This window comes from Mustela lutreola, chromosome 8 (assembly GCF_030435805.1).
Source record: "Mustela lutreola isolate mMusLut2 chromosome 8, mMusLut2.pri, whole genome shotgun sequence".
In the NCBI taxonomy this organism is placed as follows: domain Eukaryota; kingdom Metazoa; phylum Chordata; class Mammalia; order Carnivora; family Mustelidae; genus Mustela; species Mustela lutreola.
In genome coordinates, this window is record NC_081297.1 from 17,933,532 (window position 1) to 17,948,519 (window position 14,988).

General features: G+C 40.4%; 1 pseudogene; it reads left to right on the forward strand.

The window, feature by feature from the left end:
- The first annotated feature begins 1,298 nt into the window (after nucleotides 1-1,298).
- Nucleotides 1,299-3,912, forward strand: LOC131839685 (nucleoside diphosphate kinase, mitochondrial-like; annotated as a pseudogene).
- The last annotated feature ends 11,076 nt before the right edge of the window (nucleotides 3,913-14,988 follow it).

Below are 14,988 nucleotides of genomic sequence, written 5' to 3' on the forward strand. Positions count from 1 at the left end.
TTTTTACCCTGTGTTTCTCCAAGGACCAATCCTGATTTGAATGGACACATTTTTTCCTAAGATATGTAAATACCAATCATGCTGCCTTATTCTGGGGTAGGGTCTAATGGGTCCCAAACCACGGTGCATTACAAACTTGCCTAAGGAAACTGAAAATACAGAAAGGCACTGACCCCAGCTCAAACCTACTGATAAAGAATCTTAGCAGGATAATTGTAGGAATCGAAATTGAAAGCTACTCACCTGCCTCCCCTTCCAGACCCCAGTAATTGTGATACTTGGGCCAAGAACCAAAGTTTGGTAATAGTTGACAAGAAGTCAGTGAATCTCTTTGAGGAGACATTTATTGGGTGGGGGGCGCGCAAGCCCCTTTCCCTCACCACAGGTATCAGAATTACCCTGGACTCCTAAAAATGCAGATTCTTCACTCCTACCGAGGACTTTAAGGGTGGAGTACCTAGGGGACCAGAGCACCCAAACCCTGAGAACAGTTGTTTTAAGGTGGCGTTTTCTAAACTGAGAGAAACAAAGGAATTCTGGAACATTGGCTAAGTATAGAAACTCCACACCCCCCTCTCTTTAGGCCAGTTGAAATAGAATCTTTGGTGAGGGGCCCAGAAATCTTTGAATTCAACAAGTCCCTCCATGTGGTTTTTTATCACTAGGCAAATTAGGAAACACTGGAGACAATAATTCACATTCACTGAATGCACACTATGGTCAGGGTTCCTCCGTCTTTGCTCATTTACTTTGCTCATTCTGCTATATTGGAATTCTCAGTATTTAAGCTATTTTGTTCATTGCCATTTAGTCATTTACTTTGCTCATTTCCCAACAGCAACCGTCTATAGGGCTGTCGTTCCTTCGCAGAACACCCGTCCCTCTTCACCACCCATCGATGGGTGGATTTTTCCACTTGAATCTCAGGGCAGTCTCATTCCACATATCCACAGCCCCTTAGCCTAGATTCTGAGTTCTCTCAGGCCTGGAGATGAAGCCCGATTTCCAGATCTCTCTATTTTACAAAGCACTCCATAAGCTTCATTGCAGAAGAGAGGAGCTCCGTGTGTATCATTGCTTCTAAGAAATTGGAGTCATTCTGCTTTTTGTCCCAGTGCATTTGGCAGCATAAGAGTCTACCTTGATTTTGAAGATGTGGAGACAGGAGTTGGCAGAAAACCTGCTCTGAAAGCAGAGACCTTTTGAGTTACTCTGGCTGCGAGTCAGAGTCCTGCAGAAATTGAACCAGAAAAGGAACACAGAAAGATCATCTGGTTTGGCTGGCCCTGCGAGCCCGGATGCCGGCCAGGGAAGAGAATTTCAGTGCAGAAAAGAAAGGTAATAGATATTTCCAGTTTCCTGTCACACCCTTCTCCCACATGCTTATCCACATTCTGATCAGCCTTCTGAGACTAATAGTTTCCAGCTTTACTAAAAGCCTACACTCATCTTTCCCTTTCTAATTCCTTTTACACTTGCCTGTACTGCACATTTTGTACATTTTAGGCTTCTCTAGTCTCTGATTATTCAATAGCATGAAAGCTAACACTCCCATTCATCTCAAACCTTGAGACAATTACAACAAATGGATATGCTAACGGTTTTCTTATCTTTTCTTATCAATGGTTATCCTAACTCCTTCAACATGAGGATGCTGGGGATTGTTTCGTTTTGTTTTGTTTGCTCTGAATTCAAAATTTCTTTCCTGAATCTCAAAATGTACATTAAGTACATATTACTGTTCACAGTTTTCCTTTTTACTTAAAAAAAAGAAAATCCATTCAGGTTTTTGTTATTTAATCCTAGCAAACGGGAAGGAAAAAACAAAAACAAAACCTCCATTTTTTTTTTCCTTCAGATAAAACTAAAAAAGATGATGAGGTTAGTAATTTGCCTGAAATCATACAGTTGATAGAAGCAAGAAGCAGGATTCAGAGCTACGGCTGACTTCCAGGTCTATGTTCTTTCTGCCATCTTGGAATTCTCAGAGTTCAAGGTATTTTGTTTATTGCTTTTGCATGCTTATCTGTTATATCCTCAAATAGATGAAAAAATGTGTTCACAGAAAATTCAGTGCCTCCCTGTATTGGTGTTGTCCCAAAACAGTCAGTAGGAATAACACATAAAAAGAAGTGATGGCTTCTCTTCCCAGCCAGACCAACCTCACTAAATCATTTCCTGAAAGCTTCAAATCAAAAATCTCCTCAACCAAATTGACCTTTCAGGATGTATATGAGAATCACAAATAATTTGATGACATGGCCCAAATATTGGACTGCTGCTCAGATAACCTCAGTGTCACTTGTTGGCCTTCCCATACCCTGTGCGACTTCCTTGCACGCTGCATTTCCACTCAGTAGAAAATTGGCTTGACCAGCATAGGAACTATGTTCTCACCAACAATTATCCTGGATCATTCAACAGGGAGAAAACTTTACCTTTCTTTCTGCATTGAAAATCACTCACCTGGAACTTTAGAAAGTTCTGTCAGGACATCATTTGAAAATATTTAGTGGTCTGTTTGTTCTGTTCTGTTTTGCAAGCCCTGTCATACAGTTCTGTTCAGACACTTAACTATAGAATGGATGAGATGGCATGATTTGTAGATCTTTTTCCAAAACTTGAGGTTGAAGAATTCAGAAGAGAGGCAAGATCATCTTTCATTTAAGAAAGGAAGGTCTAGGTATTAAGTAGAGTATACATTTTCTGTTTGCTCAACTACCCGTTTCTAGACTATACAACCTGAGGCTGCCAACTTCTCTCCATTGCCCTTGACTCATCCCCAATTTATGCTGCCATCCTTTCTCGCCTTGACTATTGCCATAAACCCTTAACTCTTGCCTTACTGCAGCTTATTCTCTACTCAGCACAGAGATATTTTTAGACAGTAAATCAAATTTTTTTTTTTTTGTTTACTCTCCTGTTTAAAACCCTTCAATTTCTTTCCAAGTTGCTTAGAATTAAAGCCCAAACTCCTTGCTGTTGCCTACAAGACACTACAATTCCTGGCCACCGCCCCCACCTCCAGCCTCATCTCCTACTTCATTACTTAAATATCTGTTGAAAAAATGAATACTTCTCTTAAATTTTCAGGTATATGCCAACTTCACCACAATCACAGTGCTAGAATATAACAAATTTGCTGTCAGGTATTCATGTGGATAGCAACTAATTGGTAAATGTTACAGGCAAACATGTCTATTACCAAAAAACGTTCAGAGCCAGTAGGGGGGTCATGGGTAGCTTCTTGGGGTACGCCTCACTGCCAGGGCTGCTGAGCAGTTCATGGTGTCCCCAGCACTTGGCCAAGCCTGCTCTTGGATCCCAGCTCAGGAGGGCCCTCCTGGACCCAGGAATGGACCCTTGTCATGAAGCCAGATGGGGTGCACTGGTGACTCCTTGTGGATGTGATCCCAAGCTTTGAGAGAAGGGACTTCAAGCTCATAGAAATGAAGATATCGCAGGCACCAGAGAACATCCTTGCTGAGCACCACCGTGACCTGAGGAGGAAGACCTTCTACCCAGCCTCATCAGCTACATGAGCTCTGGCCCCATGGTGGCCGTGGTCTAGAAAGGCCCCAACATGGTCTATGCCTCAGGGGCCATGATGGACCCCCAGCTCAGCTGAGGCTGCCCCAGCACCATCAGGGAGGACTTTAGCATCCACATCAGCAGAACATCACCCATGCCAGTGACTCCATGGAGGGGGCCCAGAGGAAGACCAACTATGGTTCCAGTGAGCTGGTGAACTAGGCAGATGAAGGCCACCAGAGCAGCATCTGTGGCTGCCTCAGCAGCCACCCAAGATCAACTACCTGTGTCCAAGAACTTGAACACACTCCTATGGTCTGCCCATCTGTCCCAGACCACCTTGCTGTCTACTTTCTGCCCTACCCCAGGTCAGAGGGTTGAGCAGCCCATTTTCTGTGCCTTTTAGTATCCTAAGTCAACAAGAGATTGGACCAAAGCATTTCTGTAGCAAAGTGCCAGACAATCTTTGGGATGTCTCCCAAAGTATGTAGTGTAACCTCCCATTCCCCAGAGAGAGAGACATTAAAATTCACATATTGTTTGGGGTGGGGGGTTGCTTATTATAGTTTCTGCCATCTCTGAGGTCAGGATGAGGACTTTATGCAAAGTTAAAAGAGTTTGAGAGTAGAAATAAAGCTAAACCTCCCATAAAAAGAAAAAGAAAAAAAAAATTCAGCTCCATGCCGACCCTACCCTACCCTCATAGGTATTTGTGAAATCTCTTACTGTTTCCTGTTTAATTGACTGACAACAAAGAAGACAAAAATCTTAAAATATATCCATAATATGTTAGCCAAAGAGTCTATTCTATAGGGACACCCTATTTGTGCTAAGGACCATCAGTTACTTGATACCTATTGGTTAAAATCAATCAAGTAGTAGTAGCTGTTCTGGTAATGACAGATTTGATTATTAACTCGTCATTGTAATCAATTAGAGGGTCTTTAAAATTCATACAAAAGGTATTTTTTAAAGACTCTGCTTTTGGAATTTAAGTAAACAACCATCATTTATCATTTTTCAAAGCTTACTACCCTTTTATTCTACTAAAAACACCTAATGAGCTCAATAGCTGGGAATTAGTGAAATTTAAAGATGGGGAAGAGAAATGTCAGCACAGGCGTGACCTGTGATTAGCTGACAAACAATGCTCAATTAGTGGATTTCATGTGGGTGATGGGTGGGTTTATTAATATGCTGCTTCTATTCTGGGAGTCCTCATTAGAAGACACCACTTCGTCCTCAGCATGTCAAACTTGCTTCCAATGGATGAATTATCATGATATAAAAATAGACTGCAGATAAAGCCCTCAATTTCACTTGGGCAAATCCACGAATAAAATAACCCAGATTGTTACTTAAACTTACATTTAGAAAGGTAAGAGATTTCAAATAAAAACATAAAATTAGCTGGAAAACATGGACTGTTACTCTAGATTATGATTTTCTTACCTGTCACTTAACAAATATTTATTTATCCAGGTTAGGTAGGTAAAAGAGCTATTTAACAGTAGACTCTTCAAGTCATGCTTAATGGCTCAAACTGAGTACTTACTTAAACAGCCAGGGATAGATTTTCATGACCCAATAAGAGGTATGGTCCATAATGTCTATCCTGCATCCCATTTTGTTTACTAGAGTCACCCAAATCTCACGTTAGCCCATTCCGCTTGGAAATCCACTTTAACGGGGCACCTGGGTGGCCCAGTCCTTAAAGCGCCTGCCTTCAGCTCAGGTCATGATCCCAGGGTCCTGGAATTGAGCCCTGCATTGGGCTTCCTGCTCAGCAGGAAGCCTGCTTCTCCCTTTCCCACTCCCCGGCTTATGTTCCCTCTCTCTGTGTCCCTCTCAAATAAATAAGTAAAATCTTAAAAAAAAAAAAAAGAAAAGAAAAGAAAGAAAGAAAAGAAAAGAAAATCCACTTTCACATATGTTATAAACCAACTAGGTTATCTCCCAGAGGCAGATGAAAAAACATGCAGAGTCATATTTCCCAGAGATCTTTAATCTAGACTAAAACTAAATCCAAAGGCTTAAGTATTTTAACATAATTGGAAAGGATCATTTCGTTCCTTACTTTCAAAATATGATCTTTTATATTTAGATCTGAATGACTCAAGTGTGCAGAATCAGCAAACACATGCAGAACACTAAGATAAATTTACACTAACAGGTTTTATTATATTAACTGAAAGTCGTAAGAGCTTCACATGCTCTAATAAGCCCAGGGAATGCACAAGAACTAACAATGCCAAGAACAAATTAAAAAGAAAGTTCAGATGTCAGACTGAGTTCAAAGACATCTTTGGAAATGGTTTATTTTCAAGCTGAAAATTTTCTAACAGACTTGAAAATAAATCTTACCTTATTTAAAGAGAATTTGTAAAAATAATTATTAGCATAAGGAAAGGTCTTGGTTTAAAAAAAAAAAGCTGAAGCCTAATGATAACTCTTTTTTAAAAAATCAAATGAAGAAATAAGAGATGGAATATATTCTATAGGCCATAAGAACTTGGGCACAAATTAAGCATTCTTAAAAACTGAAGCATTGACACCTCAGTAATACTCTGCTCTAGGGGTAAATTACTCCAAAGTATTTCCTTTCCCTCACAGGACCACAGCACAACTTGGACATAAAGGAGAGAGCTGTGTCAGAAACTTCCTTCACACTACAATTTCTCCTCCAAAATCCATTCTGCATTATGTATAAATATTAATACGATGAAATGTGAAAAAAAAAAAAACTTAATCAGGTATACAGAGTGAATCAAGAGAACCTTTTCTTCCTAAAATCAGTTTAGTGAATTTGAAAAACCAAGCAGGAATAAACTATTGGTACCTAAAGGAGCTGGGCCCTGGCTCCCACTTTTTCCTCAACCAACTTAATTAACATAACTCTGTATTTTAAATTAACATTAATTTATTTTTTAAACTAAGCTTACGGTTTAAAATGTCTTAATTTAAATTGTTACAAAGAATTTTTAAAAAGATTTTCTTTATTTATTTGACAGAGAGAGCAAGCTGGAGCACAAGCAGGGGGAGCAGCAGGCAGAGGGAGAGGGAACAGACTCCCTGCTGAGTAGGAAGGCAGATGTGGTTCCTGATACTGCACTTGATCCCAGGACACTAGGACCATGACCTGAACTGAAGGCAGACGCTTAACCAACTTGGCCACCCACGCACCCTTACAAAGAATTTTTTACTAAGAATTATCCCAAAGCCAAAGTAAATAACCCCCACCGTGAAAAAGGGATTTAGTCACTGTTGCTATTCATTATTTTTTCACTTAATACTTACCAGCCTACTTATGTTTTCCTCATGTTTTATAGAAAAACATGTATAAGGTATATTTCATTTGACAAAAATCCATATATATATATACCGCAATACATTCCCCCCCAATAACCTAGAAGTATTCAGCGACTTGGCCAGAAAACTTCTGTGTCGTCCAGTCCTTACTTATTACTTATCCAAAAAAACATTGTGAGACCTGGCTCACTCTTGAATGTTGAGGTCCATCTTGCATTAATTAGTACTGATTTAACTGTAAGCATCACAATGAAAGAAATGTATCCCTGAAAGCTGGAGCATTCCACCACCCTGAAATAAGTTTGAACTTTATAAAGCATCTTTATGCTTTACTGTTATTCTAATCTCAACCTGGGAATTTCATGTTCCTTTAAAAAGATCATCTATTTGATGGCCAGTGGTATGCTCGTTAACAGCAGCTCTGTAGAAAAGGAGGAGGAGACAAGTGCTCTGATTTGTAGCCCTACCAAATGCCACGGTGTAAATACTCCCACCGTGGCTGATTTCCAGCTGCCAATGAGGTGTCGACAAATGCAGAGTTGCAAAGAGATGCTTGGGATTTCCACTCTACAGATGCAATTGGCCTAAATAAACTCAAGAGCATATATACTAGCAAAATGACCTAAATTAGTTAAGAAGTAACAACTTGAGTATTTAACATTTTTGTTTTTAACCCAAGTTACTGAAGTTTATTTAATGTGATTCTTTAGTGCTGGCTACTTAACAACCACCTCCCCAAATTCCTAAAAATCGACTGAGCAGCCAGTTAAGGTTGGACTCCATTGCACCTCTGTTATTTTGGTAACCTCTTTCCTTGGGTCTGTTTTATGTCCTTTTTCTAATCTCTTAAGTAGAATACTCACTTTAGGTCTTGTTATTGTCTTTTTTTTATTATTATTATTTATCAAGACCATTAAGGAATTTAATTGTGAGAATGGTTTTGGCTGTCTACCATGAAGATTTCTAAACATTAATTTTCCCTTTTCACTTACTTTGTAAATAGTCTGTTGTTTGTATTATTGACCAAATGCTACTTAGGAACGTTTGAGGTTTTGTTTTTGTTTTTCTTTTTGTCCATCAAATTAGAGTGTTTTAATTTCTAGTTTTACTGCAGTGTGAATTGAGAAGGTAGCTTGTGTAATTTCTAAGGCATACCTTAGACATATGTTTTAGACCACTGCAATACAGCAAATGTATTTTGTTAAGATTTTATTTATTTAGTTGACAGAGAGAGAGAGACAGGGAGAGGGAACAAAAAGCAGGGAAAGTGGGAGAGGGCAAAGCAGGCTTCCCACTGAGCAGGGAGCCCAACGTGGGGCTCAATCCCAGGACCCTGGGATCATGCCCTGAGGTGAAGGCAGACACTCAAAGACTGAGCCACCCAGGCTTCCCTAAAGCAAATATTATAATGAGTCAAATGAACTTTTTGTTTTCCCAGTGCATATAAAAGTTATGTTTACATTAAGTGTGTAATAGCATTATCTCTAAAAAAAAAAAAAAAAAAAAGCACCTACCTTAATTTAAAAATGTTATATTGTTAAAAAAATGCTAACTGTCATCTGAGCTTTGAGCAAATCGTAATTTTTTTTACTGACAGAGGGTCTTGCCTTGATGTGGATGGCCGCTGACTGATCAGGGTGGTGGTTGCCGAAGGCTGGGTTGGCTGTGGCAATTTCTTTAAATAAGACAACAATGAAGTTTGCCACATCAACAGACTCTTCCTTTCACAGATGATTTCTCTGTAGGATGCAGAGCTGTTCGATAGCATTTGACCCACAGTAGAAGTTCTTTCAAAATTGGAGTCGGTCCTCTCAAACCCGGCTGCTTCTTTGTCAACTAAGTTTATGTAATATTCTAAATTTTTTGTTGTCAGGTCAACAGTCTTCATAGCATCTTCACTGGGAGCAGATCACATCTCAAGAAATCACTTTCTTTGCTCATTTCAAAGAAGCAACTCCTTGTCCACTCAAGCTGGATCACAAGATTGCAGCTACTCAGGTCTTCAGGTTCCACGTCTAATTCTAATTCTCCTGCTGTTCCACCTTGTCTGTAGTCACTTACTCCACTCAAGTCTTAAGCCCCTTAAAGTCATCCATGCAGGTTGGAATCAACTTTTTCCAAACTGTAAATGTTTGATATTTTGCCCTCTTCCCATGAGTGAGTCATGAATGTTCTTAATGGTATGTAGCGTGAGGAATCCTTTCCAGCAGGTTTTCAACTTATTTTTCCAAGATCCATCAGGGGAATCAGTGTCTATGGCAGCTGTCTATGGCCTTATGAAACATATTTCTGAAATAATGTGACTTGAAAGTCAAAATGACTCCTTGACCTAAGGGCTGCAAAGTGGATGTTGTATTAGCAAGCATGAAGACCACATTAATCTCACTGTACTTCTCCATCAGAGCTCTGGAATGACCAGGTTCACTGTTGATGAGTAGTACAATTTTGAAAGGAATCTTTCTTTCCTGAACATCAGTTCTCAAAAGTGAGCTTAATCTATTCAGTAAACCATGTTATAAAGAGATGTGTTGTCACCCAGGCTTTGTAGTTCCATTTCTAGAACACAGGCAGAGTAGATTTAGTGTAATTCTTAAAGGCCCCAGGATTTTCAGAATGGTGAGTGAGCTGTGGTTTCTACTTAAAGTCAATTACATTATCCCTGACAAGAGTCAGCCTGTCCTTTGAACATTTGAAGCCAGACATTGACTTCTCTCTAGCTATGAAAGTCCTAGGTGTATCTTCTCCCAATAGAAGGCAGATTCATGTATATTAAAAATCTGTTATTTAGCATAGCCACCTCCATTAATGATCTTAGCTAGATCTTCTGGATAATTTGCTGTGACTTCTACATCAGCATTTGCTGCCTCATCTTGCATTTTTATGTCGTGGAGATGGCTCCTTTGCTTAAACCTCACGAACCAACCTCTGCTAGCTTCAGACTTCTCTTCTGCAGCTTCCTCACATCTCTCAGCCTTCATGGAATTAAAGAAGGTCAGGACACTCCTCCTGATGAGGCTTTGGCTTAAGGGAATATTGTGGCTGGTTTGATCTTCTCTCCAGGCCACTCGGACTTCCTCCATATCAGCAATAAGGCTGTTTTCCCTTTCTTACCATTCATATGTTTCACTAGAGTAGCATTTTTAATTTCCTTCAAGAGCTTTCCCTTTGCATTCACGACTTAGCTAACTGTTTTGCTCAAGAGACCTAGTTTTTGGCCTATCTCAGCTTCTGACATGCCTTCCTCACTAGGTTTAATAATTTCTAGCTTTTTTTTTTTTTAATTTTTTTATTTTTTATAAACATATATTTTTATCCCCAGGGGTACAGGTCTGTGAATCACCAGGTTTACACACTTCACAGCACTCACGAAAGCACATACCCTCCCCAATGTCCATAATCCCACCCCGTTCTCCCAAACCCCCTCCCCCCAGCAACCCTCAGTTTGTTTTGTGAGATTAAGAGTCACTTATGGTTTGTCTCCCTCCCAATCCCATCTTGTTTCATTGATTCTTCTCCTACCCACTTAAGCCTCCATGTTGTATCACCACTTCCTCATATCAGGGAGATCATATGATAGTTGTCTTTCTCTGCTTGACTTATTTCGCTAAGCATGATACGCTCTAGTTCCATCCATGTTGTCGCAAATGGCAAGATTTCATTTCTTTTGATGGCTGCATAATAATTTCTAGCTTTTGACTTAAAGTGGAGATATGAGACTCTTCCTTTTCAGTGAACACTTAGAGGCCACTGTAGGGTTATTAACTGGCCTAATTTCAATATTGTTGTGTCTCAGGGAATAGGAAGGCCCAAGTAGAGGGAGAGAGACAGAGGAATGGCTGGTCGGCAGAACAGTCAGAACACACACAACATTTATCAGTTAAGTTCACTGTCTTATAAGAATGTGGTTTGTGGAACCCCAAAAGAGTTACAATGGTAGCATCAAAGATTACTGAACACAGATCACCATAACAAATATAATAATAATGGAAAATTCAAAATATTGCAAGAATTACTAAAATGTGACAAAGAGACATGAAACGAGCAAATGCTATCAGAAAAATGGCCCCTGTAGACTTGCTCAGCACAGGGTTGTCACAAATCTTCAATTTGTAAAAAAAAAAAACCACAATATTTGCAAGGCACAGTAAAGGAAGTGCAGTAAAGGGAGATATCCCTATCCTTTTAAAGTCCATTAAGATTTTATTATTATGAAATACTTTGGTTAGTAATACTAACTTACGGAGTATAACCCAGAAACATTATATCCTCTTTAATCCCCTCGAGAATCTGATGTAATAGTGTCTTTGCTCAGAATACATACATACATATGAAATAAACCCAGGGCAAAGACTGTATGCAGGCTTTATTGGTGGGTACTAGCCCAGGGCAGCAAGAGTGGGGACTGAGGAGTAGGGAAGGAAGGAAAGCTATCACGACAGTTACCTCATCACACAGGACACCCCCGGGGAGCACATGTGGAATCCGTGCACCTCAGAACAGACCAACGGGGAGAAAGTAGACAAACCGATTGTGGATCTTTCTGTTCTATCTTCTAATCGTCCAAGTTCAGCCCAGTAGGCATTAAAGCTCAGTGGTAGAGTTTGCAAAAATGGCCACAATAATTCCTACCATTTCTGTATACATCCTTGTATGTATCCCTTTGTAATCTGACTTTGCAGCAAGTCCTAGCAAGAGGACAGGTCTCTTTCTCCACCCCTTGAATCTAGTTTTGGCCATATGACTTTCTTTGGCCAGTGGGACATTAGCAAATATGATGCTGAGTGGAGACTTGAAAAGCGTATGTGCATTGGGGCATGCCCTCTCTCACTGCTGGGAACCTCTGCCACCATGTGCATAACCCTAGGCTCATTGTTACCACACACAGAAGCTACATGCAATTGTCCCAGCTAACGTTGAACCAACTGCCAGATGTGGGGGAGGTTCTGCAGACCACCAGCTGCCAACTAACAGGCCTATAACTCCATTCTATACTATCCAGCCAGAAGAGGCAGCGTAGACCAGAACAGCCCAGCCACCCTCAGAACTGTGAGGGGAAAAAAAGGGTGTGTTGTTTAAAGACATTACATTTTGGGGTGCATAACAAAAGCCAAGTGATGGACTTGACCACAGTAGTGATTGGAGTTAGCTGGCCCTTTGGGCAGCTGCTGGAGAAGTGAGATCTTGTGATCCATGTTTCAGTATTTCCTTGGAGTCCAGAAATGGCTGGAGGAGTTGTGGCTTGTGGGGCTCCGAACCAGTATCACTGAAACCATGACAGTCTCCCCATAATGGGTGTGATGGGTGCCATACTGAAGCTGTACTATGGGGGCAGCAGAGGCCACCAGTGGTACCAGGAGAAGAGATGGTGACTGGGATCTCCATCCAGCAAGGACCAACATCAAAATTTGGAGGTTAAGCCAAGCAATATGGGGAAGTGCGTAAGCTATACAAAGAGCTATTTTTATCTCATGTGACTCTTCATTTTAAGTCAATAAAAACTACCTTGAATTAGCTTAAGGGAGAAAGGGTAACTTACAACAAGGCTACAAGACAGCAACAGAGCCCTCAAAAGAGGTCAGGGCTGGAAATGAACATCTGGGGATTCTTGTTCGATCACCCAGCTCTCTCAGCACCTGATTTCATTCTTCTCCTTGCTTTCTGCAAACCAGCTACCTCTTCTGTTTCCCCAGGACTCTGGAAGAGGTTACACACAGGGCCTTCTAAATTCAAATGTTACCCTCCCAGGCCGACAAATTTGCCAAATTTCCAAAAGAACTAAACTGATGAACACAACTTCAGTCAGATGTGTACTCAGAGCACTGGGGGTATAAGGCTTCCCAAGGACTGATCCCTGCAGATGGGGGCACAGGAAAGTTTCCAGGGAAAGGGGGAGAGAACTGAGAAAATCGAAAGTGTCTACCACATTTGTCCAATTTAAAAGATGAAGAAATCAACCAAAGTTCAGGAAGAATAAGGAACTCTTCCTAAGGTCACAGACTACTAGGGGCCATGTTATGACTTTAACCTAGATCTAATCTCAAACCTCAAGCTTTTCCACTTCTAACAGAACTGTCCCATCGGACTCTATATCAAAAAATACCTAAGATGCATGTATTTTCTATAATTAGTAGGTTTAATCCTATAATAAGAAAAAACTAGAATTCTATTTTAAGTCAAGATACATCAAAGAAAAATCACTCCCTTGTTTTAAAGTTGACCATCTTTGGGGTGCCTGGGTGGCTCAGTGGGTTAAAGCCTCTGCCTTCTGTTCAGGTCATGAACGGCTCAGGTCCTGGGATCGAGCCCCACATCGGGCTCTCTGCTCGGCAGGGAGCCTGATTTCTCCTATCTCTCTGCCTGCCTCTCTGCCTACTTGTGATCTCTGTCTGTCAAATAAATAAACAAAATCTAAATAAATAAATAAAGTTGACCATCTTTAATGCATCAAATTTAACCTCTTTCTCCAGACTGTCATTACCTTCTGTAATGTAGCCCTGCCCCACCTATCCAACCATTTCCCCAGTGCTCCACAGGAACTCCTTAAGGGAACACAGAACTGTTTTTCTACTGATCTGAATGCACCACAGTCCTTGCAACAGCCGGCATTCACGGGTGTGTGGGCCCAGTGATACCTCCCCTCTTCCCCCTCTTACCATTCGAATCCTTTCTCCCTTCAAGGTTGCTCTGAGTCCAGCCTCCTCTGTGAACCTTTTTTTTTTTTTTTTTAAGATTTTTATTTATTTATAAAATAAAGATGCCTCAGTGACTAACTGGTGACAACCATTACGGGGGCTTAATTGATCCAGCATGGAATTCTCAGCCTGCTGGACATGGTGGTTTCTTTCTCCTGCCATTTCTCCTAGAAATTTTAGTTATTCTTATGCCCTGAGCATATGTTTTGATCTGTATCAATGAGACCTGAATCTAGCTTCATTTAAAGTTTTTTAAAAATTTAATTTATTTATTTGACAGACAGATATCATAAGTAGGCAGAGAGGCAGGGAGAGAGAGGAGGAAGCAGGCTCCCTGCTGAGCAGAGAGCCTGATGCGGGGCTCCATCCCAGAACCCTGAGATCATGACCTGAGCTGAAGGCAGAGGCTTTAACCCACTGAGCCACCCAGGTGCCCCCTAGCTTCATTTAAATATAGACTGAATATAACTTTATTCATTGCTTTTCTCTCCTGTTACCCATAGATCTCTCATTTATACCATTTCTAGTATCACACCCTAGTACAAGAACTCAGGTCTGGATCATCATAACATAGCATTAAGAACAGTGCTGACAACTCAAATCTGGAACGCAGAGCTTGCAAGAATCTGCAATATATTGAATTTACTCTCAAATTATTATTTTTATTAAGTTCTATATATTCATACTTTTGAAAGTCAACTAGTTCAACACAGTTTAAAATGCAAATAGTTCCCTGCCGCAACCTCCCCCTTCCCCAGAAGTAACTGGTTTCTGTTCTTTAATCTTTATTCTGGTATATGCCTCATATTTAAAAATAATGGTTTACATGTGAATTTATAATATAAATGTAATTTATACACATATAAATATATAATGTAGTTATATTTAACAAAAATATTTTTAAACTTCTCGGTTTTTACTTTTAGATAAGATTTTATCTCTCCTACAGACATATATATACTTTCCCTCCACCTTCTCTTCCCAATTATATATTTCATTTTTACCAAACAATATCCAGGGTGTACATTTTATGATTATGCAATTATGTTTTCACAGCTGAGAATAAACATTTCATATTTTGGTTATATTTCCTTTTCCCGCACAACGTTTTTGTTCTCCCTAAAAGTAATAATTATCTTCTATTTGCTTTGTTTACTGTGTTCCTGTCACTGATCTGTCCCCAAACTATTCAACAGTAGTGTCAATCCCCCTCGTGATGCACAGTTCTCAGAGGCAGCCGCCCCGAAGCCCAGAGCCCCCCGACTCCAGCTTCTCTGTAGACCAGCCACCCAGATGTCAACTTGGAAGTTCCTTCCACCACCATTATGGGGGTTCCCTTTGCCTCATCTGAGATGGATGCCTGTTTCCTAAATCCCATGTCTTCATTTTCCTTGGTTTATACTCTTACATAGGTAGGATGCATGCCAGGAGATTTCTGAGAAAGGCCAAGGGGGTG